Below are 23,905 nucleotides of genomic sequence, written 5' to 3'. Positions count from 1 at the left end.
AGCAAACTATAGCACATGGGCTAAATCCAGCTAGCTGCCTGTTTTCATAAATAACACTTTATTAGAACACAGCCTTGCTCATTCGTTCTTGTATTGTCTATGTCTACTTTCAGACTTTAATAACAGAATTAAGTAGTTTCTCTAGAGACCACATGGCCCACAAAGACTAAAACGTTATCTGGGCCTTTACAGAAAAAGCTTTGCAACCTTGCTCTAAAGTGATAGTTCTTAAAATTTTAGCATGTATCAGAATCACAGAAAGATAGTTGTGCGATACCCCCAGAGTTTCTGATTCAGTTAGGTCTGCAGAGGAGCCAAAGGATTTCATCTCTAATAAGAGCCCAGGTGGTGCTGATACTTCTGGTCTGTAGACCACAGTCTGAGAACTGCTGCTTTAGAGATTACATTATGTGATTTATTAGTCTACTGCATATTATATTAAGCTACTTCACTCCCTCCCTTTATGCTCTTGTTATATATTTTACTTCTTTGTATGCTCTTAGCTCTATTGTATGTTGGTATTACTTTGGCTTTAAAGAAGCCATTATTTGTTTTGTAAATCAATATACAGTAAAATTGACTTTTTTAATGGTATATAGTTCTAAAAGCTTTAACTTTTGTCCATACAAAATTCTTATAACTTTCACCACAATAACTCTCTCTGTTAAAAGCCCTAGTAGAAAAGAGAAACATGAACAAATGGGGAATTTGACCACAGATACAGAAAGTGTAAAAAAAGAATCAAAAGGAAACACTAGAAATAAAAAACAAGTTATCATACTTGAAGAATTCACGTGATGGGCACAAGGAGCATGCTTCTGAGTGAAAGTAACTTTTGTATTGGGTTGTAAGGTTTTCATGTTCTCTGTTCTTTTTCTTTGTTCAGTGAACCAGCACTAATGACATCAGCTTAAATGTTGGTGATTTCCCATTTGCTATTTATTGCTTCTCATGTGTGCCTTATATGATTTCTTAAGTTTATTTCTTGAACTTTTCAATTGGAAAAAGTTCTAGCAAAATTATTTTCTTTCTCAGTTTCTCAAAACAGCTATATAAAACACTGTTTTACATGTCTGTTCCTACGAGTCTTATTATCTAGTCATTTTCCAGAGACTAGATTACAGAGGCAACCTTTTTCAGTTTTTCAGTTAGTAACTTTATATAGTCTTTCTGTTGAGTTTTTTTGTGTTTAGTTTTTTGCTAGTTTAAGATACCCTAGTTATTTTAGGGAACTTTAGTGAGGAAAGCTTGTAATTTCCTAGACCCTAGGCAGTCACTGTGTCTCTCACCCCCATCATTTTATTAAATTCTGAAAGTTGTAAGGACAATGGAAGGCAGCCTAGGTGGAGTTCAGTGGCTCTTAGACCTTCCATTCTGGTTGTAATAAAGGAAAAGGCTGCTAGAAGAGATCAAGTTTCTTTCAGCTCCCCAGTCCAGGTTAATGAGCAGTAGAGTCATACAACCACCAATCCATCTGACTCCCATGAACCAGGTGCCTTCTGTGATACTTCTCATCCTTCTGTTTATCCTATTTTAATAGAGGCTAAAAATTGGGTTTCAATTTCTAATGTAAACTTCCTTTTACTGTCATCTGTATTGTTATCCTGCCTCTACTTATTTGCCTAAGTATCTCTTGCCTGTTTCTCTTTCTTTGATGAGGTCTGATATAAAGTACTGTAAAGGGTGTGTTTACTTTGTGTTGCCTTTACTTAAAGTAGAAAAAAGGTTGTTCAATACTTTCCAGGTGTTCCATAACTGTCTTTGATGTCTGTGAAACATCCTGGTAAACTGTTCCTGTTAAGTTTGTACTGAAAATGTATTTTGTAAAGCATTTTACCAGGATCCATCATACCATTCTGCTGTGGAAACACGGTATACATCTCATAACATGGCATTCAAGATTTATTTCTTACATTCTGAAGTAATGCTTAAAGAAGTATACTTTATTACCTGGTGAGTATTACATTTGTTGCCTTGTGGGGAAGGCAGAGTTGAGAAATTATTATCTCATTTTCCAGATGAGGAAGCTGAGATATGGATAGAAATGATTAACTGAGACAGCACATGATAAAGTATCTGTGCCAGGCCCTCATATGTATATACATGTGTGTGTACACACACACACATTTTTTTTGCAATGAGAGGGAGGGCAAAAATTTTTTCTACATTTGTTTGCTATCAAAAAGCAAATTATATAAGCAGAGATGAAGAAGGATTACAGAGCTGCAGACTACTGGATGCAGATGTGATTCTAGTGCTCGACCTAACACCGGGAGAATAAAGCGTTTGAAAAAAAAAAAAGCAAATTTTGATGGACAGTGACTGTAATGGGGTATGTGGGGGGAACTTGGTGATGGCGGGAGTCTAGTAAACATAATATTCCTCATGTAATTGTAGATTAATGATACCAAAAAAAAAAAGGCAAATTAGTGGCAGATCTAAAATTAAAGTTTCTGAGTTTCTACCCATGTATAGTCTTTCTAGTCGGCTCTATTCAGATGATACAGATGACATTTCCAAATCTGCTTATTAGCTTTCCACATTCGAGACTACAGTAGTTCAATTTTAAAATTACAATCCAGAGTTGCTAAAGGGACACTTCCTTAAACTTTCTTTTCTTTATCTATTTCTCCTGGCATTATGTATCACTTTTTCTTCTTCCTGAGATCTTTTTCCCCAAGCAGGAAGAGCCTTGGACCAAACTGGTGTAAGTGAGGTTTGCATTGGTTTCCTTCCATTGTCTCTTCAGGGTCTTCCCCTACTTCTTACGCGACAACATGGGCAGCAAGAGCAGAAGAATCTGATCAGGACAGTGAACCATGAGACACAGAACAGGAATGTCACAGAATAAAAGGCCTTCAAGCAGTTGGAACTGGGGGGACTACAGGACTGAGCAACCTGAGAACAGCCAAGGGTTAACAACTTGAGGTCTGACAGGCAGTGGCGAGCAGAAGCAGATCAAACAAGTATATGGAACCAGCAGCAAGGAAAGTGCAAAATGATCTCCACCTTCAACGCTCTATATGCTTCTTACTGTGGTGAACTCCAGTCGGAGGTGACCCTGGCCTAGAATCCCACCAGTGTAATAACTGCCACAGTTGGCTGGCTGACCATTCGGTCTGGACTGAGGAGTGATCATAGCTCTTTTGGCAGAAAGGTTTTCTTCACTCTGGTTGTTGAAATAGATGCAATTACATTAGTTCACAGCAGAGGGAGAAACTGATCATTAACTTACTATGGCTCTCAAAAATAGTATGTTTTAGGAGAGAACCAAAGCAACACTCCTGCATTTTAGTTGTATGAAAAAAGGATTCTGTGGTCGTACACTTTGGGAAGGGCTGCATGTCTAGAAACATTAATGCATTACGGGTCCCAAAAAGTCTTGCAGGAAGTACATAAGCTCATTTAATTTTAATTTATTTTTATGGTTAATGCTTTTAGTGTCCTGCTCAAGAAATCTTTACACGCCCCCAGACTGCAAAGATATTTTCCTTCATTTTTGCTAGCTTTCTGGTACTGAATTTTATGTTTAGATCTATGATCTATGTCTATTCAATTTTTGTGTGTAGAGTGAGAAAGAAGAGAATACGCTTTATTATTTTTTTCCAAAAGAAATCCATTTGCTACAGTAATATGTTTAAAATGACTATCCTTTTCCCATTGAATTGACTTGCTATCTAGATAAAAAAAATCAATGGACCTTTTTATGTGTGGGTCTATTTCTGGATGAACTGTTCTGTATTATTGATACATAGTTGACCTTTGAACAACATAGGTTTGACTGTGCAGGTCCACTTGTATGTGCATTTTTTTCAATAAATATACTGGAAAAATTTTTGGAGATTTGCAACAATTTGAAAAGACATTTTTTTCTCTAGCTTACTTTATTCTAAGAATCCAATATATAATATATAATACATACAAAATATCTATTAACTGACTGCTTATGTTATTGGTAAGGCTTCTGGTCAACAGTAGGCTATTAGTAGTTACCTTCTGGGAGAACCAGAAGTTGTGCATGGATTTGGACTCAGCAAGGGATAGGCACCCCTAACCCACATGTTGTTCGAGAGTCAACTGCATTTGTCTATCCTTAGGGCAATACTTGATCATTGTAAATTTACAGTTAATTGTTGAAATCACATATTATAAATTATCTATCTTGTTCCTTTTGAAGATCACTTCAGCTATTCAATATCCACTGCATTTCCAGATAAGCTTTAGAATCAGCTTGACAATTTCTTTAAAAATGCCTTCTGGAATTTTGATAGGGATTGCATTGATCTATAAATTAATTTAAGGAGGATTGGCATCTTAACAATTTTGAGCTTAAAATCCATGATCATGGTATATATATATTGAACTTTTTACTTTGGTCTTCTTTAATTTTTCTCAGCAATGTTTTGTAATTTTCAGGATAGAGGTCTAGTGCTTTTTTAAAGAGTTATTTCTATGTATTTGATATTTTCAATGGTGATGTCTTTATTTTTTAATTGTTTTACCTGTTCTAATTATTTCTAATACAAATCTTATATTGACTTTAACCTGTGATCTTGTTAAATGCATTAATTAGTTCAAATAGTTTTGCATAGATTCTACAGGGTTTTCTATGTATACAATCATGCCATGTGTGAATATTGACAGTTTTTCTTCCTTTCTGAACTTTGGCCTTCTTTTTATTTTTCTTGCCTTATCATACTGGCCCTCTACTAAGCAGTTAATATACATCATCTCATTTAATCTTTATAACAACTCAATTTTATTCCTATTTTACAGATAAGAAAACTGAGACTTGGAAATATTCAGTAACTTGCCCAGTCCAGATTGTACATCTATTAAACAGATCTAGAATTCAAACCCAGGTACTCTTAACTCCAAACCTGTACCAATGATTACTAGCTTATAAATTTGGAAAACCCAGAGGCACAAAAGCAAAAAAAATGTTATCAAATTAATAGGAAAAGAGTCGCATAAGGACATAGAATATAAATAGTTTACAGGAAAAAAGGCAGGTTTTTTTAAAAATAGAAGATGCTCAACCCCACTCATAATGAGAGAAATGCAAATTATAATTATATGAAAATGGGACAGCCCCACCATGGAAAATACTATAGCTGTTCCTCAAAAAATGGAAAACAGAGTCATCATATGATCCAGCAATCCCACTTCTTGGTATATCTCCAAAAGAACCAAAAGCAGGACCTCAAAGAATTATCTGCACAGCTATGTTCATAGCAACATTATTGACAATAACCAATGCAAATGTCCATCGATGGATGAATGGATAAACAAAATGTGGCCTATCCATAAAGTGGACATAAAAAGAAAGAAAAAAAAATATTGTCATTTGCTACAACATGGGTGAAACTTGAGGACTTTATGCTAAGAGAAATAAGCTCCACAAAAAAGACAAAAACTGTATGATCCCATTTCTATGAGGTATCTGAAGAAGTCAAATTCATAGAGACAAAACACAGAATGGTGGTTGCCAGGGGCTTGCAGAGGAGGGCAAAATGCAGAGTTGTTATTTAGTGAGTATAGAGTTTCAGAGTTGCAAGATGAAAAAGTTTTGGAGATATGTTTCACAGCAATGTTAATATGCTTAACACTACTGAACTGTACACCAAAAATGGTTGGTAGTAAATTTTATGTTGTGCTTTTATCATAATTTAAAATTTTTTTAAAAAGTTACTTCCTTCTATATACATAAACAAAACCCTAAAAGGATATATGGAAAAATAACAGTGGTTTGGGAGCCCTGAATGGAAACTGAATGGATAGCAGACTGGCTGTGTGGGAAGACTTTGTCAAGGAGGCACTATTTTGGATATTGGCAATACAACACTGAATAAGACAAAGTTATTGCCCTCACAGAACTTATATTCTATTGGGAACAACTGCATAAATTTAAAAGACTAAATATAGTGTGGAGATACATATATATTGGAATAAAATAAATTCCAATGGCAGCTAATTTTTTTTTTTTAAGTAGATCAAGGTAAAGGGAAAAAAGAGTGATGTGGTGGAAGTGAGGGAGTGGTGCCTCTGAGGAGGAGGTGTTTGAGTAGAAATCTGAATGAATGGAAGGAAGAAACAATGTTGGGGAAGAGCTTCCCAGGCAGCAAAGGTCCTGAGGCAGGAACAAGCTTGAAGTGTTCCAGAAGGAGCAAAACACCTACTACCTGAAGCAAACTGTGAGGAGAACAGTGTAGGCAGTGCTGTTCAACAGACAGTGTTTAGAAGGCAGACTGGGTGGTCTTTGTATGGTACAGGCAAGTGTTTGATGTTAGAGGCAGCTATTGGAGGATTTCAAAAAATCCAAAAGGGTTGCGGTTAAGATTCAGCCAGTACATACCTATACGGCCTTCCACATTGCTAAAAGACTGAAATATTTCAAATCTGGTTAGGAAAAGAGCTGCTTCCCTGGTAACAGAGTCACCTGCCACGCTGGCTCCTTTCCCAGGACCTCCACCACCTCCACCTCTGTACTCTTGCCCCATGAACTAACAATTACGTAACCTGGCCCATCAGAGGCTACTGAATTGGGGGAGTTAATCAGTTTAGGAACCTAGAATCACTGAGATTCAGCAATCAAAATGGCGAGTAAAGGTTTCACTTCATTAACAGTTCCACAGCCTGCTTGGGAAAGTGTGTCTTGGGCTTCCTTCCCACCAAGGGTCACCTGGGGCCCAATATCAACATCTGGGCTCCCACTAAATCCAGCAGGAATAAGAGGCAGGCTAGAAAAATAGACCAAATGTCCCTGAGGTCTGAGATAAAGATAAAGGGGAAACCTAGTGTACTTCTACATAAACAAATGGTCTCCTCAGCACTCCCCGAGTGATTTGAAAGTCAAATGGCCAACTGCCAGCCTTTATAACTTTTATATATTAACGATGTCAAGTTTGGTTTCCACATTCAAAATTGTAAAATTGACACATACCAGTCTTTTTCAATACATGTGGCAAAAGGAAAATAGAAAACATTAACCTCTTCAACACCAAACATGACTTTAACATTCCCATAGCTGCACTCAATTAAAGTCAATGTTTGTGTAACAATGTGTGAAGTTCCTGGAATCCTAATTTCAACATAGAACTAACAACAGCTGAAATACAAAATTTCTAAATTCATATTTTTCATATGAAATTTATTTTTTACACTATGGTACTGGGAATTTATTCCTGAAAATCAGTACATGTCAAAATCTTAAAAACAGATTTCTCCAAAGTTGTATGAAATTTCTAAGGGTGCTTGCCATTGCCGTCCTTTTCACAAAGGTCTTCCTCTTTAAAAACACATTCTGACACTCTTAAATCTACAATCCCATCTTATTACACTGTATTAAGTTCTACTTTATTTTCATTCATTTAATTTCTTTGAACAGTTTAATAACTTGAGAGACTACTAAATATCTGCTAACATAAACTTGTAACATAAACCTAAACTAAAGGAAAAAGCAACTGGAAAGACCGTCAGGGAAAAAGCTAAGCACTACTTTGAAATAATCAATCTCTGGGCACCAGGTATATATTCACTCACTTTTATTTTCTGACTATAAATACCTGGACTCAACCAAAGACAAGGAATTAAATAAAAAACATCTTCTGAAAGCAGGACCTGTCTTAGCAGAACACTGGGCTGAAAAACTTCATGACTTTTCTTTTCATTTTCACAAATAAAACTACTTGTGAAATTCTGAAACCTTAAGTAGGTCTTGTGCACAACATGTAGAGCCAGTAGGGCCTTAATTTAGTCTTAGAGGGAAATTATTCCTATAATCTTTTTATATTCAATTACCATAGTATATATATTTTTAATCACTACTTACATTACAGCAAACTGAAGTCTGGACAGACAGCATGAAACTTCCAGCAGCCGCCTGTTTCCTCACAGACTAAACTTTGTTCACTTCCGGACTGTTTCTGGATCAGGTTCACACTGATACACATGTGCTATGGCCTTGGAAGCTACCACCCAACAGGAGCGAGGTGGGAGGGTTTAATTTAACTATTGCTTGATAACCACTTACCAGCAACTTCTTAAAGGTCAAGTTCAACGTCTTTAAAGAGACAAATGTAAGGAAGATTACAGGGAAAGCCTGAAAAATCTCATAATCTCTCATGGTTGGGTTTTGGTTTCAGAAGGGAATTCTTTCTCATGTTTGTGAAAAAACAAAAACAAAAAACAATAGCCCTCTGAGCTTCAAAAATTTTGCTTTCTTCCTTTGATGAAAGTTTTCCCTCCTCCTCAGAATATATGCATTGTGCAATCACGGCAAAAAGAGGCCAGAAAGTTGCTTCTCTACTATGGTCCCCTGACTCTCTCACCAGTTAAGGAAATAGTACAGAGTTCTTGTTAAACTTAATGCTTTCTGACACTGAAACCACTGGAATCACCTGCTGATCGAGTGTAAAGTGAGAACTTGAATCCCAAATTTTGTTTTTTGCAAAATAAAATGTTAGGTTAGCTTCATCTCCCTCCATATCCCTAAGTTCCTTTCCCTTCTGAGCTATTATGTTTCTATAATTTGTAGCATTAGCCTTTGAAGGCAAAGTCTGTACTTTTATTTTGTACTCACTGTATAAACATTATCTCATTTTCTCTCAGGCAATAAATTTTGGGATCATCTTCAAATCTCAGTCTGATTCTCTGTATCCAATTAGCCCCTTCTCTCTCCTGTGACCCTCTGCAGTAAGCACTTGTAAGGGGCAGAATCATCCCCCCAAAGACGGCCCAATGCCCTCCTCACCAGAATGTGCCAATGTGTTACCTTACACGGCAAAAGGCACTTTGTAGACATGATTAAGGTTAAAGACTTTGAGATGAGGAGATTTTCCAAATAGGTCCAGTCTAATTCCATGAACCTTTTAAAAGCAGTGAACCTTTCCCAGCTGTGGTCAGAGAGAGGCAATATAAGGACTCAGTTGCTCTTGCTGTCTTTAAAGATGGAGGAAGGGGGCCGCTAGATGCTGGAGAAGGCAAGAAACTGATTCTCCTTGGAAGCCTCCAGAAAGGGATGCAACCCTGATGATGCCTTGGTTTTAGCCTAGTGAGATCCATGTTGGATTTTTGACCTACAGAACTGTAAGATAATAAATTTGGGTTGTTTTAAGCACTAACTTTGTGATAATTTGTTATAGCAGTCATAGAAAAGTAATACAGGTGCTTTCAATTCAAAACATTCCTTTGAAAATGTAATATCCAGAACTGAATAGTACATGCCAAATGAGGTCTGATGGAGAATAATTGTCGAACTGTTAAGTTCTTTAATCTGGATGTTATACCTTCATAAATGCAGCTCAAGACTGTTTTGGATTTTTAATTCATTGTACCCTTTACTGGACTCCTAAATTTTTGTCATACACATCAAACCAGGTGCCTGACTCTATCCTCATTTTTTTTTTCAACTAATTTTGGAGATGAAATGCAGAGCTTTGCATTCAATCCCTTAAAATTTTACCTTATTGGTTTTAGCCCAACCTTCTAAACCACGAAGATAATTTTGAATCATACCACTGTAGTGTCATAGGAAGTATCTTTTTTTAAGCCAAACTGCATTTACTTAATTCCCATGTATCCACCAAGTTATTAGTAAATAAACATTGAGCAGTCAAGATAAAGAATAGAGTTCTGAAAAATAGCAGTAGACTCAGACACTGAGAAGGGACTAGTGGTTACCAATGGGGAGGGTGGGGAGGGAGAGGAAGGGGATTAAGGGGCACAATATAAGTTGGTCATGGGGATGGTAGTACAGAACAGAGAATACAGTTAATGATTCTGTAACATCTTACTACATTGATAGATAGTGACCGCACTGGAAGGGCTGGGGATTTGATAATATGGGTAACTGTTGAACCACCGTGTTGTGTATTTGAAACCAACATGAGATTGTATAGCAATCACACTTTTAAAAAAATAGAGTTCCGAAACAGAGAACATTATATTAGAGACTTTCAGTTTGACACTGATTCATGAATCAATATTCTTTGGGTACACAACTTTGATCAGCTACAAAACCACCTACTCTCATATAGCTTACATTTCTTTTTTTAACTTCTCAAACATATTAGGAGAATAAAATGTCTTATAAGAAATAAAGATATGTGGGTAACATAGCAGTCCACTAGAACTCTACTGGAGATGGAGATGTGGTTAGTTTAATATGAACAGTGTTTTTGTAATTTGGTGCTGTCTTAGGGCTATCATTTTAAGAGTTTACAAACTACCAGTTCATTATTCTTTCTAGAAGTCCAGTTGAAATTAAAAGGAAGTTTACCCCATTTTAGGAAGTGACAACAATCTGTCTCAAAAGAGGAGATCCAAGTGGAGGGGGAAAAAGGGGAACCCCATGAAAAAAGGCACGCACAGTGCGCCCTTGCGAGGGTATGGAAACCAGACTAGTCAGAGCAGTAGTGGTTATTGGAAAGCAGTGTGAAACTGGGGTGGCAAGGTGATGTAAAGTCTTGAAAAGAAGATTAGCATCTTAACTTAATATATTAGAAAATAGGGAGAATCAAAAGATTTTAAAGAAGAAAAGAGTAATAATATCATTGAAAAATGGGCATAGTATATAGATAGTTCACAAATGTAAATGGCACTTAAATATATGAAAAGACACTCCACTTATTATGAGAAATGCAAATTAAAACTACAATGCCATAAGTTTAACTTATCAAGTTGGCAAAATTCAAAAAGTCTCAATGTTGATGAGGCTACAGGGAAAAATGGAGAATAAATTGGTAGAAACTGTCTGAAAAGCAAACTGGTAAGGAAATTATGAGTGCATATACCCATTTACGCAGCACTAACTGAAAACATACACAGGCAAAATGACATATGTCCATGGAGATTCACTGCAGTATTGTTTGCAAAAGTAAAAGATGTCAATCAGTAGAGAACTCATAAATCAAATTATAGTACAGCTATTCAACAGGATACTAGAATAAAAACATATGGCAACCTTGGGTTACTGTTAGAGAATGACCAGGCTATATTAAGGCTTTTAAAAAGTAAGGTACAGAGCAGTATATTTAGAATGGAACTATTTGTGTGAGTATGTTTGAGAGCATGTATGTGCACAGATAATTCCTCTGGAAGAATATCCAACAAACTACAAACAATGGGATATTTCTAGGGAAGGGACTAGAGAGCTGTGGTTCAGAGGTGGGAAGGAGACTTAATATCCTTCTGTGCTTTTTAATTTTTACCAAAAGCTGGTATTACTTATTTGAAAATACCTGGATATGCTACATGGCAATGTGGCATCCTGGAATAGAAAAAGTATGGTAGTGGGAAATCTGGTGAAAACTGAATGAAGTCTGGATTTTAGTTAATAGTCAGGTATCGGTGTTAATTTCTTTATTTTGACAAAAGAGCCATGGTTATGTAAAATGTTAACATCAGAGAAGGTGGAAAAGATACTATTTTGGAAACTTTTTGTAAACCTAAAATTGTTCTAAAATTTTTTTTTAAGTTTATTAAAACAAGAAATAAGCAAACATTTAAAAAGCTATTAGGGCAGCTATACTGACTGGGAAAGGCTTGGAGAGAGAAGAGATTAGAACCAAAGAGGCCAGATGGGGAACAGTGAGAGTTATCTTGGCATAAGGTGATAGGGGCCTGCACTAGGGTAACAGACATGAAAATACAGTGAGAAGAACTAATACAGATGTAAGATACATTGCAAAAGAAAAACTTAATTGTTTGCAATAGCAGGGAGCAGACATGAAAACAGTGACGATAGTGAAAAAAGATGAAAATTCAAGGAGGAAGCTGGTTTAAAGGGGAATGAGATTCATTTAGTTCATTCATCCAATCAATATTTGTTGGTACCTACTATGCCAGGCTCTGTGCATGGCACTGAGGGGTCAGGGTGAGTTTATAAATGCTAAGTATGAAGTAACCCTAAAATGTCCTAGTTGAATTGTCCAAAAGGCATCTGGATATTACAGGATGAGAGTTCAGAGGTGAGGACAGAACTGGGATAGCTGAGGAAGGTGATAATGGGATGAGGAAGGAGAAGCTAAACCTGAGCCCTGGGAAACACAATTAGGGAAAGAGAGGATATGCAAAGAAGACAGGCAAGGAATGGCCACAGGGTTTTGGAAAGAAGCAGGATAGGGTAATTTCCTGGAAACCAAGACAAAAAAAAAGATCAAAGGCGAAGGGTTCCATTAAATGCACACTGTCCAAGAAATGAGGATATACAAAAGGCCACAAGATAGTTGGTTAAAAAGACAGAGAAATTACTAAGAGCAAAGGAAGTCATGCAGGAGACTTTTTTCACTTTCAATAAAGCCTAAATGAAACCTAGATGATTAAAGTCAAATTTTTTTTACAAGAAAGAACTTCTGATTTAAAGACCTTTGAGAAATGGGATTCCATTTATTATCATGCTTCTAAAACTGGGGTATTTGAAGCCACAGGATAGGTCTTTATGCAGCACCAGCTTTATTTGGAGGAAAATATATTGAAACAGAGAAGAATGCAAAATTGCTTAACTTTAAGGCAAATCCTGAGATTTCAAGCATAGAATGTCTTTGCAGGAGGTCACTTTCCTACTTCTAGGGTTACAAATTTACTCTCTACCTCTTAAAAGGGGTCGTTGGGTAGAAATCTGAGAAGCGCTGATGTAATGTCCAGCTATGCTGAAATGTGTCCATGTTATTAAAACTCAGGAACCTATCATTTAAAAACTAGCTTTACAAACTATGGCCTACTGTGGAAAATTACAAAAAATATTTCATATTCAAAGAAGAAAAATTATTTAAAAACCCTGAATTCATAACAAATACCACGATTTGTTATTGTTATTTATGTAATTATATATTGTTTAAACTTTACATGTATAGCTAGAGTTTAGCTACATAGTTAGAGGGAAGTCACACTGTCGACTATACTCATATGCTTAATGCTATTTGAGAATGAGTAAATACTACCAACCAACCAATACTATATACACACATATGTATATACACACACCACACATACATACATATGTATGTGTGGTGCATGCATATATGCATGCATACACACACCACACATACTGTAAATATAAGTTTTAATACAAGAACTGGTGACCATACTTCAAATTCTAATTTATATAAAAACAACTATGTGTAGTGTATAGTATACCAGTAAAATGGAAGTATGGTTCTCATATATAATTCTCTGCCAAGTATATTAAAATACTACTTTGTCATTAGGACTTTATAAACCAGGCTAAGCATAAATTTGAATGCTTTGCTCTGATATTTTCCATTTAATTTTAAACAGCCTCAGTCTACAAGCCCCAAGGCAATATAACCACCAAGTAAAGATTTCTTTTATATTTTTTGTGTGAAATCCATTAGAGATGTAACAGTGTAAGTAATATATAGGAGCTTCTTGAAAATGTCATGGGAAAACGTATGAACGGTTGGTAATCTTTCTAAAATCACTTGTCTAGTCTGATGTCATCTGAATGGAAGAATTAATTTTATCATTTATTACCTTAATGTAATTCTTTTAAACTTTTTTTTTTTACTGTTTAAAAGAAAACCAGTTTTAAGAATAGTTCAAACAAACCAGCCTCTTTTCTAAACACTTGGGTTTCTGAACTAGAAGTTACTGGCAAATAGTTCTCATTACTCCATCTTGTATACATTATCTGGAAGTACCTCTCAAGGCTAAGAAATGAAAAGCTAATGCAACACTAAACCTGGAAGGCAGAAACAGCTCTCTCACTATTAACAACAACTAGGGAAGCATGTTATCACTTCTTCATATCATCTATTGCCTATAACTCTCTCCTGCCACATTTTAAAGGAATTTTGACATTAACATGTTATGAGAAAGCAAATCTGAATTGGTATCTTAGGGAATAATAATTGTTTTCTTTCCCTACTTGACCTTCAAAATCAGAGAATTCTCTCTGATTCCCTTTTTTTGTCTTAAATATGTGTTCAGGAAATGTGAATTGATACAATTACAATTATACTTTGGATGCCAATTAAATGGAATTATTAATACCACCATGCAATTTGATATTACCTAGAAAAATTGAAGAATTTCAATTTTCATGTTCCTACAGCCAGCAATTCAACTGCCAGTCACACATCCTAGCAAAGCTTCCCAACTACTGTGCCATGGCACCCTATTATACAACAAATGGGTTACAGGTGTACCCAGATATGAATCTCTTCAGCCCTCCAGCCAAGCAGAAACCCCAGACCAGAGTCACAGCTTCATTCCTTTAATACAGCATGTTATACAAATATTGTCTCATTTTCTATGTGTGCTATGACATGGAAAATTTGGGAAACACTGAAAGATAAGTTCTTGCATATGTGTGGCAGATACATATACAGGAACACATGTATATATAGGAGCAATGTTTGGAATAACTAAAAACTGGAACATTTCAAATGTCCATCAATCAATTAGTCATCTAATAAGTGGTGGAATGCTCATATGATGCATTATCCAGCAGTGAAAACTGAGCAATATACACATCGACATGGATAAATCTAGGACCATAATGTTGAAAAAAAAAAAAAAGTAAGTCACAGAAAAATACATATTATGTTCAAAAATACATAAAACTAATCAATGTACTGTTTAGGCATATAGATATGTAATAAAACCATTGAATAAAGCAAGAAAATTATTGACACAAAATTCAGAACTTTGGTTACCTCTGAGGAAACAAAAAAAGTCTGAGATCAGAGAGGAGTAGGAGATATTAGAGGTATATTAATACTGCTTTTTTAAAATTGGGTTGTAGGTAAATGCATGATATTATATATACATTATTATATAGTTATTACATAAACCTTATGGATTTTGTATAAATATTTTAATCTCAATATTTAATAGACAGTTTTTATAAAAGCTTTACTTCTCTAAAGGCAGACAGCAAATGCACCTGCCATCTCAGCAACAGTATGAGATAAAGGAATAGGAGGCACAGAAAGTAATAAATTATACAGAATGCTACAGGTCAGACACTGAACCTTTCACAAAGGCCCTACAGACTCATACACAATTGCAACAATAAAATATTTGAAAGCTATACAATAATTAAAATCAAAACTAATTCATATGCTATCATTCTATGGGGCACGATAGATGCAAATTTTAACATTAACTAAAATATGGATTTAAAGAATCAGGACTGGATAAACTGACAGCCTATGGACAAATAATTCCTCTTGCTATTTTCTAAACAGTCAACATTTCATTGTGTATTTAGACCACACAAAAGACATTTACAGAATGACAATACGTTTATTCATCGTGTATATCCAGCAATGTTTGCTTAGTCAAATGTCTGCCTGTTTGTCAATGTCATTTAAGGGCAGGTTTATAAAGCTTCACGAGTAAGAACTGGGTCTGTTTCAACTAATGTAACTACCAAGGAAAACATTTAAGAATTCCTGCCTTTACTTGTATTTCAAAGGCTAGACAGTAGAAAGTCATTTTTGTAAGCATTGGATATTTTGCCAATCCAGAAGAGATATAATAGACGACAAAGATATAAACTTAACCACCAAGTTAATTAAATTTGTTATTTTTTATTCGAAATATAAAACAAACCCAATTTGAGCTTTCCCTTTAATATTAAAAAAGTGCCACTTAAACGCAGATAGGTTAATGTGTACACAAAGGCAATTTTTTCCCTTTTTTTTTTTTCAAAGTTTTAATGGGTAAATGACCTTGATGGAATTCCCCATTAGTTCTGGAGTATCTATCTGAAAGTTTCAAATAGAAACTACTTTCACATGACACACTAGAAAGGTATGCCAAATGGTATCTGCCTTTGCACCTTGAACTTGGATGTTATTATCACTGATGAAATCAATAAACTTTACACAAAATGAAAGGCTTTTTTCCCTTAGGCCATTTTTAAAAAGCTCAAATTTAAACATATAACATTATATATTTATAGGGTCAACTATACACAGAAAACCTTCACTTATTTACCCAATTCAGAAATTTACCCTTGATACTGCTTCAAGCTATCCAAGACAGGCTAATTTTGAAGCAAGTCAAACATTGAATGTATCATGCTGAAGTGAGAATCTGAGTCTATAGTTAATACCTGTTACATTAGGATAACTATCTTAAACTCTACATAATATAAAGTACTTTTGTTTTTGCTTTATTTTGAAATTTCTAAAATATCTATTTTCACCAAGAGGAAGTTATTTCCGATTTACCATAAAAAAAGGCTTATGGGAAACCAATCCTTTCCAGTGCAAAGCAGTTATGATACTAACCCTAAACCACTGAAAATCAGTACAGAGTCCTAAACAAGTGGGGATGATTTAGAATAGAAACAAGTATTTCCCCAAATCTAGCCACACCTCTAGTTTCACCATTGGCACCTCTCTCTCTCATTTTCAGGTGAAACTACAAGTGTTGCCCTGGAATTTTTAGCCCAGTCATCTACCTTGCTCTCAAAAGCTGTTTCAGGACAGAAAAAATTAAACATTTCACAATCTGAGTTTCTGCAGAATATACTGGTGTTTCAGAAGTTGAAATGAAGGGTAAATAAGTGAATGGGGAAAGAGTAGCAGGGAAAGTTCAGCAGAGGGACTTTTTGATATTTTAATCTTTTTTCCTGGAATATCTCTACACTATTTTAAAATAGTGGCTGGACTGTTCTCAATATTACAGGTCTTTTAAAGAAGAATTGTAAACCATTAGAAAGACATAAGCACCACACTAATTATAAGATAGAATTACAGGCCTTTCAATTGTCCCTCCTGTCTGAACTGACAATGTTTCCTGTCCCTACTACCTTCAATTTAGGAAGGAGCAGTAAATGGGACAATAATTCTACCTCTAACTGCAACCCTGATTTTTCAAATAAAGCTGGAATAAAGATGTAATGGCTGGGCACAGGGAGGGAGCAGAAATTAGATATTCAAATTGCTTTCTCCTAAAGATTTCTCTCTTCCATCTCCACCTCCCATCTTGTTAGCAAAAGGAAAAAAAAACTTTTGATATTATTTTTGAAATACTACTAGGATATTTAACATAAACAATTCATAATTATTTCCTAACCTTTATTACCCCAAATGCTTTCTTCAAAAACTATGCAATATAGAGAAATGTCTTAAAGGATATTGGAAAAAATGTTGGCATCTTGGGGGAGGAAAGGGGTTTCAAGAACATCTTTTATGCTTTTTTATATATTTTTGGCTCAAAATATTTATAACCAAAAATCCCCAAGAATTTTCATTTTTGAAAATAAAAGCCATTCAGTGCAAAATTTTTAATGTGATGTTATCTATCAAACAGTAAACTCTTAAATGCAAAGATAAGAAGTATTTTGGCTTCTAAGATAAAATTTCATTGTCACAAGTTAAGGGAAAATATATCATGCTTTTTTGTTGTTCAGGTCTTTTCTCTTAATGGCTCCCACACTGATACCTTCTGCTGAGACCTTCCTCTTTTCTTTTCTATGGTTAGTTTGAAGTTTCTTAATAAAAAATATACTAATAGCTAATATGCATTAAGCTAGTTATTGTTACTTAATTTAATCCTCACAATAACAACCCTGTGAGATACTTTCAGTTTAAAAATATACTGTTATCCCAACTTCACAGATCACTACCTGGGAGCAAAGGCAGTAAATATCCCATTTGTACTAGGGTACAGCAGCAAAAGTTGTGTTTTAATTAATTTTCTTTTCAGTGGATTTCTTTAGAAAACATTCCCAAAGCAATGATACACAGAGTAAAGTGCTATGTAATTTCATGATTTTCATATGTAGCTCTGTATTTTTCCCAGGGTTTTTCTAATGCAGTGATTCTCAGCACATGATCTCTGACCAGCAACACCTGCATCACCTGGTAACTTGTCAGATGTGCAAACCCTCAGGCCCCACCCAGACCTACTGAAGGGGAAACTCCAGGGTAGGGCCTAGCAATCTGTGTTTTTGTTCACTCACACACACACAATCTGCTTCTTGTTAAATTCCTCCTCTGGGGTGTCTGATGCATGTTAAAGTTTGAGAACTATTATTCTAATGTGTAATGTACCCATCAGTTATGAAAATGACCCCATGTGGCCACATATGCCATATACCAGGATATAACTACTTTTTTTTAGTAATTTTATTGCATCTGTTGAAAGGGGCACTTGTTTTCATTCATTCCACAAGCATTTATTAAGCACCTATTATGTGCTTGAGAATGAGTGCCTCAAGAACTGACAGTCTGGTAAGACAGGCTGAAATTCAAACATTACAATGCCTGGTGGTAATACAGCACCCCAGAAGCACAGGATGCTGAAGAGAGGTAAACTAGCTGATTAAGGACTGTGACTTGATCTTGTAGGAAATGCCACACTCCACTGAATCCTTCTGAGAAACATTATTTTGTGCTTAATATCCTGACCCCCAAGCCAGGGACATATGCCCAGAACAGAGGTATTTACCATAACAGCACCCCCTATCATATAGTGATTAACAAACTCAGTAAGGTAATTCCTCTTTGTTAGAACCCAAAGTTTGTGAGGGCAAGTAGAGAAAGCAACCAGTCTCTGGAGCTCCATAGGAATCCAAAGACCTTTCCAGTTCTAGTCCACAAGTAACTGTACAATAATCCACCCTTTCCTGCCACTATTACATATTTTTCATGATTATCAGGTATTTCCCAAAATATAAAACTTTTCAAATGCCCTCTGTACCCTTCCAAGTTCACATTCTCCTAATGTTTTAATCATTTTTCAATCTATATGTGTCATCCCCCCCAAAAGTACTACTTTTCATTTTTATGAAAATGTATAATAAGATGCTTTTGAAACTTATTTTACTCAACATTGTTTTTTGAGAAGTGGTCATGTTGATACAAGATCTACAATGCACTGATGAATTTTATCCCAATGAATGACTAGTCCAGCAAAGCTCATTCATCCATTTTCCTCTTGATAGTCATTTAGGCTTCTTCTTTTTTTTCTTTTAAAACAGTGAACATTTCTTTTAAAAGCAATGAACATTTTAATAGATTACTCTGGCAAATGTGAAGGACCACATTTCAAAATGTATCTGAATCTCTCCCTCCCCTCTTTCTCTCCCTTTCTCAACCAAAAAATACAGAAACACTTTCAAAATAGCTGATTGAGAAGGACAGGAGAGTCCAAATAATAACTAAAGGGTCTCCATGCCAATCTGGGGGACTGAGAACTCTGAAACATCAGGGAACCTCAATAATCTGAGAACCACCCTGGGCTGCCAAAAGATAATGAGCAAAATTGTTTCCTGAACTGACAGTAAACACATAGTAACATTCTAAAGAAGGGGGGAAACAAGGGTACTATTATTTGGATTAGGGCTATCCCTAGGAAACTTACTCTAAAATAGGAGAAAATCAAGGTACCAGTGGTATCCAGGGATCACTGGTTTGAACTCTTTAGAGATAAAATTTGAGACACAAAACAGTTTAATCCAAAATGCCTTCTGACTCAACAACCAGGAAGTTGTCTTAAGTTCCACCAAAAGAGCCTGGCTTTTTTCTGGCAAGTTGGGTGTAGCCTCTACTCACCCCTGTGAATACCGGAAGCAGAAAACAGCAAGAACAGAGAAGCAATAAGGAACACAGAAATGAATAAAGAGAAATGGCAATGATACTGGCATAAAGGCAGGTGCTGACTCCCTCTATCCATTGATAGGAATAATTAGATACTTGAAAAGTTATGCCACTTGATTTTCATTTCTTTTTCTTTTCACATCACTCTTTTTTTCCCTTTGTGCTTTGATCTGGATAATTTCTATTGACTTATGTCCAGGTTCACTTATTCCTTCCTTAGCTGTGTTCAGTCTGTTAAGAAGCCTGTCAAAGGAGTTTTTCATCTTGGATATCATTTTTAAAAATTTTAGTACTTCCATTTGACTCTTTACAGCTCTCTAAAATTCCTCATCTGTTTATATATACACACCACCTTTTCCACTAGATTCTTTAACATATTATCATAATTAAAGTCCCAGTCTGACAGTTCCAACATGAATCATCTCTTGGTCTAAGCGTGTTGATTGCTTTACCTCTTGAAAATAAGTTGTAGCTTGGTTTTCCATGTTTTACAGTTTTTGATTGAATGTCAGCCTTGCCTATAGAATAACCACACAAACTGAGGAAAAGAATAGTTACTCTTGGAAATGGGCATGCTTATTCTTCTGTCCTGCAACCAGGTGAACTGAAATCCTAAAAAGAGATAATCTATAGTCAGTAGTTTAGCTGGGTTGTTTTATTGTTGCTATAGTTACCTTCTGTGCACACCTTCCTCCAGCAGTGGGCAGCTGCTACCTTGTGTTTAACATGCAGCCTTCCTGCTCCACCCTCAGCTTTCAGTAGTCACTGCATGCCTGTGCCACAAAAGGAATTCTTTCTCTAATACTTGCTCCTCCCTCAGTGGTAGACTGCTGTTGTTATTCAGTGCTAAGTGTCTTGGTTCTCTTGCTCCAGTCTCAATCTTAGTCAGGCCTTGGGTATTGGGCTTTCTGCACCCCAACCCAACCTTGAGCAGTGAAACTCTACCTTGTATCTGTTGGGGAACACATGCAGATACAGAAAAATCCTCCAGCACCACAGATTCCACACTAAACACAAGGTGACTGCAGCTACTGGTGGAGAGTTTCCTGTACCTCCCCACAGCAGAAAGCTTCTACTTCTGCCCTCTCCCTAGAGGCAATAAATCTTTGCCTGAACCCTGAAAACAGAAAGGTTTCCCAGCCCTCCCCCAGTGGCTTAAGATTTTTGCTTCATATGAGAGAATGGTAGGTAAAATGGCAGGAATTTTTAGCTGTGTGTCCTAATGAGTGGCTCTCTCCAATCTCCTGTCTTGCTCTTAATCTTTTATGAGCAGTGGTTGTTTGTTGTAGGTATAATTGTGTTCCCCCAAAAGATAAGCTGGAGTCTAACCTCTGGTATCTGTGAATGTGGTTTTATTTAGAAATAAGCTTTTGCAAATGTAAACAAGTTAAGATGAGGTCACACTGAAATAGGGTGGACCCTAATCCAATAAGACTGGAGTCTGTATAAGAAGAGAAACCAAGTCATACAGTAAGCCCTAGACTTCATTCCCCTGTACAGGGTCGGCAAGATGGCAGAACAGGAAGCCCCAGATCTAGTTCCTCCACAGAGACACTAACTTAATGATAATATAAGGTCTAAAAAGCCTTCACACAACGTGCAGAAACCAGTTAAGAATTAGTAGTGCTGTAGGCAAGCTCAAAGCCAAGAACAGCCACATTGAAATGGGTAAGGAAGCCATTTTATTTCACCTTCCCCCAAGTTGACACAGTTTGGCATGATCAGCATTAACACACAACTCAGCTTCACCATTAGGAGGGAAAGACAAGAGCAGAATGTATGTTCAACAGTCCAGTTTTTCAAGGTACTGCCTGCGAGGCTGGTTTCTGTCTCACCTAACTTGGAGTGCTGAGGAAACCAGCGTACTTTGGATGCTTGGTGCCTCTTCGAATGGTGAAGAGCCCAAAGGTCAGCGCAGCACCAGAAAAGCTGCAATACCAAAGACCAACACAAGAGAGAGCAAGAGATCACCAACTCCTGAAAAAGAGACTGGAAACCTATTGCAAAGTCATATACACAAACCCACAGACAACACATCTCCACATAAGGTTTGAGGAGGTCCCTAGAATCTTTAGTAGGGTTGATTGGTGGAGGTCTTCCCCTGTATGAAGCCAGTCCATAGAAGTGGGAATGGTGGCTATTTTTCAAATGCACAAACCCCAGCAAAAAAATAAGGCATATGAAGAAACAGGGAAACAGCCCAAAGCAAAAAACTAATCTTTAGAAACCAACCTAAAAAACGTAGGTCTATTAATATCCTGACAAATAGTGCAAAATAATCAGCTTAAAGATGCTCAATATGCTAAAAAATTAAGAAATTCTGCCATTTGCGAAAACACGGATGGACCTAAAGGGTATTATGCTAAGTGAAGTAAGCCAGGTGGAGAAAAACAAATACCATATTATTTCACTTATATGTGGAATCTAAAAACAAAACAAGACAAAATGAACAAAACAGCAGTAAAAGACTCAGAGACACTGAGAAGTGATGGTGGTTACCACTGGGGAGGGACTGGGGTTGGTGAATGGAGGAAAAAGGGGCACAAAATCTCAAGCATAATATAAATTAGTCACAGGGATGAAAATACAGGATAGAGAATATAGTCAATGGTTTGTAACATCTTTCTAAGGTGACAGATAATAACTGCATTAGTTGGGGGTGAGGATTTAATAATACATGTAACTGTTGAACCACTGTGCTGTATACTTGAAACCAATATAATACTGAGTATCAACTATACTTCAATTAAAAAAAAAGGATGCTCAATGTGCTACAATCTAGACAACTAAAGAAAATCAGAATGATGAATAAAGCAAGAATATCAACAAAGATAGAAAATATAAAAAAGAGCCAAATAGAAATTCTGGAGCTGAAGAATACAAATGGGAAAATTCACAAATATGTGGAAATTAAACAACACATTCTTGAACAACCATGGGCCAAAGAAAAAAAATCACATGGGAAGTTTGAAACTATTTTGAGACAAATGGAAACAAAAACACAACATAACCAAAACTTACGAGATGTGACAAAAGCAGTAATAGGAGGGGCCTTTATAGTGGTAAATATCTACATTAAAAAAGAAGAAAGATTTCCAATCAAAAAACCTAACTTTATACCTCAAGAAACTAGAAAAAGGCAAAACTCAATTAGCAGAAGGAAGAAAATAAAGATTAGTACAGTAAAAAACAAAATAGAGACTAGAAAAAAAAGAAAGAAAACTATCCAAATTGGAAAGGAATAAGACCATGTCTCTGGTCACAGATGATATGATCTTATATGTAGAAAACCCTAGATTCCACAAAAAAACCCTGCTGGAACTAATAAATGATTCAACAAAGTTATAGGATATAAATTAACATGCAAAAATCTAGTGTTTCTATACATTAACAACAAACAATCTGAAAAGGAAATTAAGAAAATCCCATTTACAACAGCATCAATAAGTAAAATACTTATGAATAAACTTAATCAAGGAGGCAAAAGACTTCTACACTGAAAACTATAAAACATTAACAAAAAAAATTAAAGAAAACACAAGTAAATGGAAAGATAACCTGTGTTGATGGAGTGGAAGGCTAACTATTGCTAAGATGTCCGTATTACCCATAACAATCTACACTTTAATGAAATCCCTATCAAAATCTCAATGGCATTTTTTGCAGAAATAGGAAAAATAATCATCCTAAAATTCATATAGAAACTTAAAGGACCCTGAATAGTCAAAACAATTTTGCAAAAGAGAAACAAAGTCAGAGGCCTCACACCTCTTAATTTCAAAGCATACTACAAATCTACAAATCAAAACAGTATGGTTCTGGCATAAAGGCAGACATACAGACCAATGGAACAAAACAGAAAACCCAGAAACAAACTTTCATGTATATGGTCAAATGTTCTTCATCAAGGGAGCCAAGGCTACACAATGGGGAAAGAATACTCTCTTCAATAAAGAGTATAGGGAAAACTGGATAGCCACATGCAAAAGAATGAGGTTGGACACTTTACCTTATACCATATACAAATGTTAACTCAAAATGGATCAAACACCTAAAAATATGACCTGAAACTATATAACTCCTGTAAGAAAACAGGTGAAAAGTCATGACATTCGATTTGGCAATGATTTCTTGAATATTAAACCCAAAGCACAGGCAACAGAAGCAAACAGAGAAAACAGAACTACACTGCACTTAACTGTGTAGTAAGGGAAACAAGAGTGAAAAGGTAACCTACAGAATGGGAGAAAATACTTGCAAACATTTGCCAACCATATTATCTGATAAGGGGTTAATATCCAGAATGTATAAAGAATTCCTATAAC

At 35.9% G+C, this 23,905-nt stretch overlaps 1 protein-coding gene across 6 annotated transcripts in view; it reads right to left on the bottom strand.

The window, feature by feature from the left end:
* The window catches only part of MAP3K13 (mitogen-activated protein kinase kinase kinase 13), a 171,341-nt gene that overhangs the window by 110,874 nt on the left and 36,562 nt on the right, over positions 1 to 23,905 (bottom strand). For 2 of the 6 annotated variants that reach the window (XM_036933220.2, XM_036875068.2), the window contains exon 1: positions 7,832 to 7,934. The exons of the other annotated variants lie outside the window; for them this stretch is intronic. The gene's annotated coding sequence lies outside the window, so the exon portion shown is untranslated. Of the gene's footprint in view, positions 1 to 7,831; positions 7,935 to 23,905 lie in introns of those variants that run through there. 6 annotated transcript variants of the gene reach the window in all.

The sequence above is a fragment of the Manis pentadactyla genome, chromosome 1 (assembly GCF_030020395.1).
Source record: "Manis pentadactyla isolate mManPen7 chromosome 1, mManPen7.hap1, whole genome shotgun sequence".
Taxonomy (NCBI): domain Eukaryota; kingdom Metazoa; phylum Chordata; class Mammalia; order Pholidota; family Manidae; genus Manis; species Manis pentadactyla.
Note: the sequence above shows the minus strand (reverse complement) of the source record. Positions and strands in the feature narration are given on the sequence as shown.